This window comes from Sciurus carolinensis, chromosome 11 (genome assembly GCF_902686445.1).
Source record: "Sciurus carolinensis chromosome 11, mSciCar1.2, whole genome shotgun sequence".
Classification (NCBI taxonomy): Eukaryota; Metazoa; Chordata; class Mammalia; order Rodentia; family Sciuridae; genus Sciurus; species Sciurus carolinensis.
Window position 1 is genome coordinate 15,972,310 of NC_062223.1, and position 6,488 is coordinate 15,978,797.

Sequence of the window (6,488 nt, forward strand, 5' to 3'; positions counted from 1 at the left end):
AATTCAATCAACAAATGGGCTAAGGAAATGAACAGACACTTCACAGAAGATGTACAAGCAATCATCAGATATATGAAAAAATGTTCAACATCTCTAGTAATAAGAGAAATGCAAATCAAAACTACCCTACGATTCCATCTCACCCCAATTAGAATGGCTATTATCAAGAACACAAGCAACAATAGGTGTTGACGAGGATGTGGGGAGAAAGGTACACTCATACATTGCTGGTGGGGTTGCAAATTAGTGCAACCAGTCTGGAAAGCAGTGTGGAGATTCCTTAGAAAACTTGGAATAGAACAACCATTTGACCCAGCTATCCCACTCCTTGGCCTATACCCAATGGACTTAAAATCAGCATACTACAGAGATACAGTCACATCAATGTTCATAGCTGCTCAAGTCACAATAGCCAGATTGTGGAACCAACCTAGATGTCCTTCAATTGATGAATGGATAAAGAAACTGTGGCATATATATACAATGGAATATTACTTAGCCATAAAGAATGATAAAATTATGGCATTTGCAGGCAAATGGATGAAATTGAAGAATATCATGCAAAGTGAGATAAGCCAATCTCAAAAAACCAAAGGACGAATGATCTCGCTGATAAGCAGATGATACATATAATGGGGGGTGGGAGGGGTTAGTGTTAGGGTTAGATTTAGGTTTAGGGTTAAGGTTAGGAAGTGGGGCTAGAATGGAGGAAGGAAAGACTGTATAGAGGGAAAAGAGGAGTGGGTGGGGTTGGGGGAAAGGGGGTAAAATTTCAGAATGTATCAAACAACAGTGCCCTGTGTAAATTTATGATTACACAAATGGTATGCCTTACTCTCTGTACAGAGAATCAAAATGTATCCCATTTGTTTACAATAAAAAAAAAAAAAGAATAATATTCTGGCATTTGCAGATAAATGGATGGAATTGGAGAATAGCATCCTAAGTGAAATAAGCCAAGTCCAAAAAAAACTAAGGCCGAATGTTTTCCCTGGCAAGTGGAAGATGATATATAATGGGGGTGGGGAGGTGGGGGGGTGAGAGAAGAATGGAGGAAGTTTGGATTAGGTAGAGGGAAATGAGAGGCAGGAGGGGGCAGAGGTATGAAAGATGGTGGAATGAGACAAACATCATTACCCATGTATATGTATGATTACACGAATGGTATCGATCTACATCGTGCACAACCATAGAAACGAAAATTTGTACCCCGTTTGTGTCCAATAAATCAAAATGCAGTTTGTAAAAAAAAAAAAGAAAGAAAGAAAGAAAAGAAAAGACAAAAGGCAAGAATATCTTAAGAGCAGGGCAGGGATGGGTTGAGCCGTCCGGAAGGGTCTGGTTCTAACAAAGGAGGAACCCGCGCTTGCTTTATTTGTATCAGTACAGATCAAAAGGGACCAGTAGAAGCGTCTTGGAGAGAAGCCTGACACGGGTGGGCTAAGCAGGCCATTGGCTCTAGCGGGTCACTCCTACCTCCCATTCTTGCACGTGAACCTGACCTGTGAGCGAGCGCGATACCACGAGACTCAGGTGTTCTGTAACAGTGGATATCCAACCTGAGTCCCTGAGGCCAGTGTTCCTGAGGCCAGGCATTCCTGGCTAAGGGCTCCCGCTGCACCCGGTTCTCGTGCCAGACGTGATGGCCCCGCACTCTGGCCGAGAGAAGCTAGAGCTGCCAGAGGAAAGGAAGAGAATCAGAGAACCTTCCTGGCAGCCTTCACCAAAACCGGGTTTCAAAGATTAACGAGTTCTTGACAGACTGACAAGAGCCGGGGCACATTCTAAGGCGAAAACAGACCAGTAAAAGGTATATGAAGGCAAATAAGAAGAATGTTAGGTAAACATAACTATTATTCTTCACTATAATAACAGTCTGGCTATCTATGTGCATCGCATTGTAAGTCCTAAATCTGTACAATTCAATATCAAAATCAAATGAAAGATGAAGTGAAGAAATTTAAAGTAATCGAAATCTAAGAGTGAAATCATATTGGCTCTCTTACTGTGATCTCAAAAACAAAAATGGTCAGTGGTATTGTGTCTGAGTTGTGCGTGCATTACTGTTTAAGTTATTTCCAATTATTCTACCCTGGCTGAATAATTGTCTGCTGGCCCTTCCTTCGTCATCTCTTATTTGTTTAACACTGAGAGATCTTTTTTTTTTTTTTTTTTTTTTTTTTTTTTTTTTTTTTTTTTGCGGTGCTGGGGATTTGAACCCAGGGCCTTGTGCTTACGAGGCAAGCACTCTACCAACTGAGCTATATCCCCAGCCCAACACTGAGAGACCTTTTAAAACAAATTTTATGTTTTCATTTTGCTGGAAATGCAATCTATTTTTTACATAATACATTTGGGTTTATGTTTTAAAAACATCACTCATCTTCATTCTGTAAAGTTTCATCATGTGCACACGAAACTCCTAATACAAGGCTACCTGTGTCAATTTCAATATTGTCACGTTCACAATACATTTATAATGAAGCTCTTTGAAATAGAATAGGATTTATTCTTGAAATTGAAACTTGATTTTGACAATAACACTCTTCTTTCTTCTTAGAGTTTTGGCATTATAGAACACTTCTATGATTTCCAGTACACCTTTGATTGATTTTAAATTATATTACAACGTAAAAAACATTTGTTTCAGCGGAGTTTCTAAAAAATAAATTAAATAATTGAGTTCCTGACTTGCTTTTTATGTAAATTATTCATAAATAGTGATAATTTTTGAAGAAAAATATCCACATATAAGTTTGTAAAATAGGAATATAATGAAATGCTAAGCAACAATATTGAGATATCTTGGTATAAGCAATTTGGCTTATTCGCTGGTGCCCAACCAAACAGGCCATGACAGATGACCTTGATCACTACACCAACACCTACCAGATCTATTCTAAAGAGCTCAAGAACCGTCAAGAATCCCTTTTCTCATCAGACGGTATTAACTGGAAATAACATTTGCAGATCCAAAATAAGGGGACTGGAGTGTGTGCAGGCTGCTGGACCCTGTGTTTACTTCTGTAGGGCCACTTTCCTCCCTTATCACATTCCCATATAACTCTTACCTCCTCCCCCCAAGCCTCAGAATCTCAACCTAGTGTCCACTGCTTGAATTGGCTGCCACCAACTCTTCAGGGTAGCAGAATTCAAATGTTGTGCAGTATGGGGTTTACATTAGGAACTGTGAACAAGGTAGTTACTTGCTTGCTGAGAATTCGTGATATATTTTTTCAGACCTACTCAGGATGCCTTAGGTTAACTGAATTTAAGAACACAGCTTGCCCTCTGGCCTCTGTTACTGGAATGATAGCTCATTGCTCACTGTGGCATGCACCACCTCCCAAGTCACCAAGGAGGACACCTCCTGTGACTATCTGCTTGCCCCTTGCTTTGTGACATTGAGTTAGTGACATAACTCATCTATCACTCAGTTTCCTCAAATATAAAAGTGAGGATATTAAATGAACTTAAGATACAGGGTCAGTGTAAGGATTGAATGTGTTTTTAGACAATGTTTGGGTATACAGCAAATGCACAATCAAGATAGACTATTATCATTTAAATGCCCCTTATTTCTGTTTTGGATAAGAAAAGACCTGCTCAGGGAGTGACTTGGAAATGGTCACTCAGTGGCCACAGAAGAGGCAAGATTATCCTTTGAAAACAGTCCACAGAGGTTGACTGCCTCAAAATAAACAAACAGAATAAACCCAAAACTCTGCATAAATCTATCAGCTTGTACTAATAATCATTGAAAGATCATTCCCCCAGATGTCCCAAGTGACTAATAGTTCCAACCTCATCACATACTTTTTGTCCTTTATTGTTTTGGTTGTGATGTTGTTATTCCAATATAAGGTCACACCATTTTGACCTTCCATCAAACATTCCCAAGAACTCTTAACAGGACTGGGGAGATAGCTCAGTTGGTAGAGTGCTTGTCTCTCAAGTGCAAGTCCCTGGGTTCAATCCCCAGCACCGCAAAAAAAAAAAAAAAAAGAACTCTTAACAAGCACTTGTTTAGGTTCTAAGCACAATTCCCATCTTAACTCCATAATTTACTTTGTCCCAGATATTACTAGTGCAGTCAATTTAAAGAACTTCTGGAAATGCCTACTTCTTTAAATTGACTGCACTAGTAATATCTGGGACAAGTAAATATACATTTTCTATTTTTCAGGTACTTAACAAAACATTCCACATATGTTAACCTATTTAACCTTTTTAAAAAAGACCTTAATGTTAACATAAAATAACAACTTTGCTTTAAAGGAAAAAGAAATAATTTATTCTGAACCAAATATCAGCAACCATGTCCCAAGTACCCAGACTCAAGTTACCCTGAATGATGTGTTCTACAGATTATATGAACTTTTATAGCCAAACAACAAAATAAGTCAAATCAATATATTCAATAAACACACTGGTGAGAGTATTAGGTAGGCAGGTTACAGCAAAGTGGGGAAATCTATTCTAAGGGTTTCAGATGTTGTCTTAGCATTCTTTCCTTTAGGATTGGTGGAGTCTGGTTGTCTGCACCAGATGTAAATAAGCTTTACAGTATATTCTGAAAGGTTTATTTAATTGTCATGAGAATTTCAAGTCACATACAAAGGTAAAAGTAAATGGTTATTTTTCTGAAGGGCCTGAGATATCCCAAGTTCATTTTTGGTCTGGACATATAATATTCTGCGTCCCCACGATTGCAAAGTTCTTTTTTCTTGACCAAGGTCAAACAGTCTGTAGGATCTTTAATACAACTGTGGCTCCTTCAGGGAATTTCAGATTCACACTAGCAACAGTAGATACCATTAGTCACCCAAGTACAGATGATAAATCCGCAGCACAGAGAGGTTAGATGTGGTAGTTCTGATTATAATGCTGACAATTTGATATGAGAGTCCAGGTGCAGAGTACTCTGCTAAGCCACCTCTATCATTCCTGTCTGCACCAAAGCTCAGCCTGAGGACAGTGGCTTTTCTGAGACTAAGAACTCTTACTGCAGAGAAGTAGAAGCTTCTCTGAGATCCCTGTTTGTGTCTAAAGTCAAAGAGTGATTTCACTATTTATCTCATTTTCCATAAGAACAAGAATAATCATAGAATCAAAGCATGTTAGAGCAAGAAGAACATTTTAAAGACTGAGACATTGTCCAACACAACAATCTCTTCTCAGAAATGGGGAACCTCCGCCGCCCGGGGAAGTTAAATGACTTGTCCAACACAAAAGGGAAGTAGACATCTGAATCCAGACCTTCATACTGCAAGTCCAGTGGTTTCCTCCAACTTATAATTGAGCACGGCGAGTGTGGGGAGGATGGGTGAAGGAGCAGTGGTCAGGTGTCCAAGGTCAGGGGAATAAGAGAATCTCAGCCTGTGGCACCAAATCAGCCTTTTGTGGGGCAGAAGCTCTGACAAAGCAAGTGAACTCAAACATCCTTTCCTTAGAAAGAAAGGTTAACCCATAACAAGCTGTAAATGTATTTTTTGTGTGTGGGGGGGTGGTACCAAGGATTGCACTCAGTGGCACTCAACCACTGAGCCACATCCCCAGCCTTATTTTGTCTTTTATTTGGAGACAGGGCCTCACTGAGTTGCTTAGCACCTTACTTTTGCTGAGATTGACTTTAAATTCACAGTCCCCTTGTCTCAGCCTCCCAAGTGGTGCACCTCCTGAGTGGCACACACCTGTAATCCCAGCAGCTTGGAAGGTTGAGGCAGGAGGATAGAGAGTTCAAAGCCAGCCTCAGCAATGTCTAGGTGCCAAGCAACTCAGTGAGACTCTGTTTCCAAATAAAATACAAAATAGGGCTGGGATGTGGTGCAATGGACAAGTTCCCCTGAGTTCAAACCCTGGTACCATCCCCTCCCCACAAAAAAGAGTTAATGTTTCAGACCTAGAGTAGGCAAGTGATTTTTTAAGATTCAGGTGATAAATATTTTTAGGCTTGTCAGCAAACCATCTCTGTGAGAAGCAGCCACATTTACAGCATGTAACTAAGTGATGGGCTGTTTTCCAGTAAACTTTTATTTTGGAATTATACTGCCCTTTTGCTGACCACTATTGTAGCTCCTGGGCTGCTTGAAAGTATGGAGAAAACCCTCTGGGACATGGTGCCCAGCTATGGTATGTAGGCACAATTTAGCTTTCTGGGTCTCTCTACTTCTAACCAAATATCTCTTCAAACCCAAAAGAGATTATTAACTGCTTTGGAAAACAAAAAAAGAATTGGCACATCGAAAGATAAGGACAGTGACAAACCCTCCTCTCTTGATTATTTTGTGCAATAGAGTTGGAATTGAAATCCTTTTCTATGCACTCACCCATTCTGGGTATCCTTGTGTCAGGATAGCGAAGCAGGTGTGGTGTAGGGAGTGCTTCGGATGAAAGGCTCTGAGATTACGTCTTCTCGCCACCATTCAGTAGTTTATGTGACCAAGAGGGAGACACTTGACATCTCTGAGCAACAATTTCCTTGACTT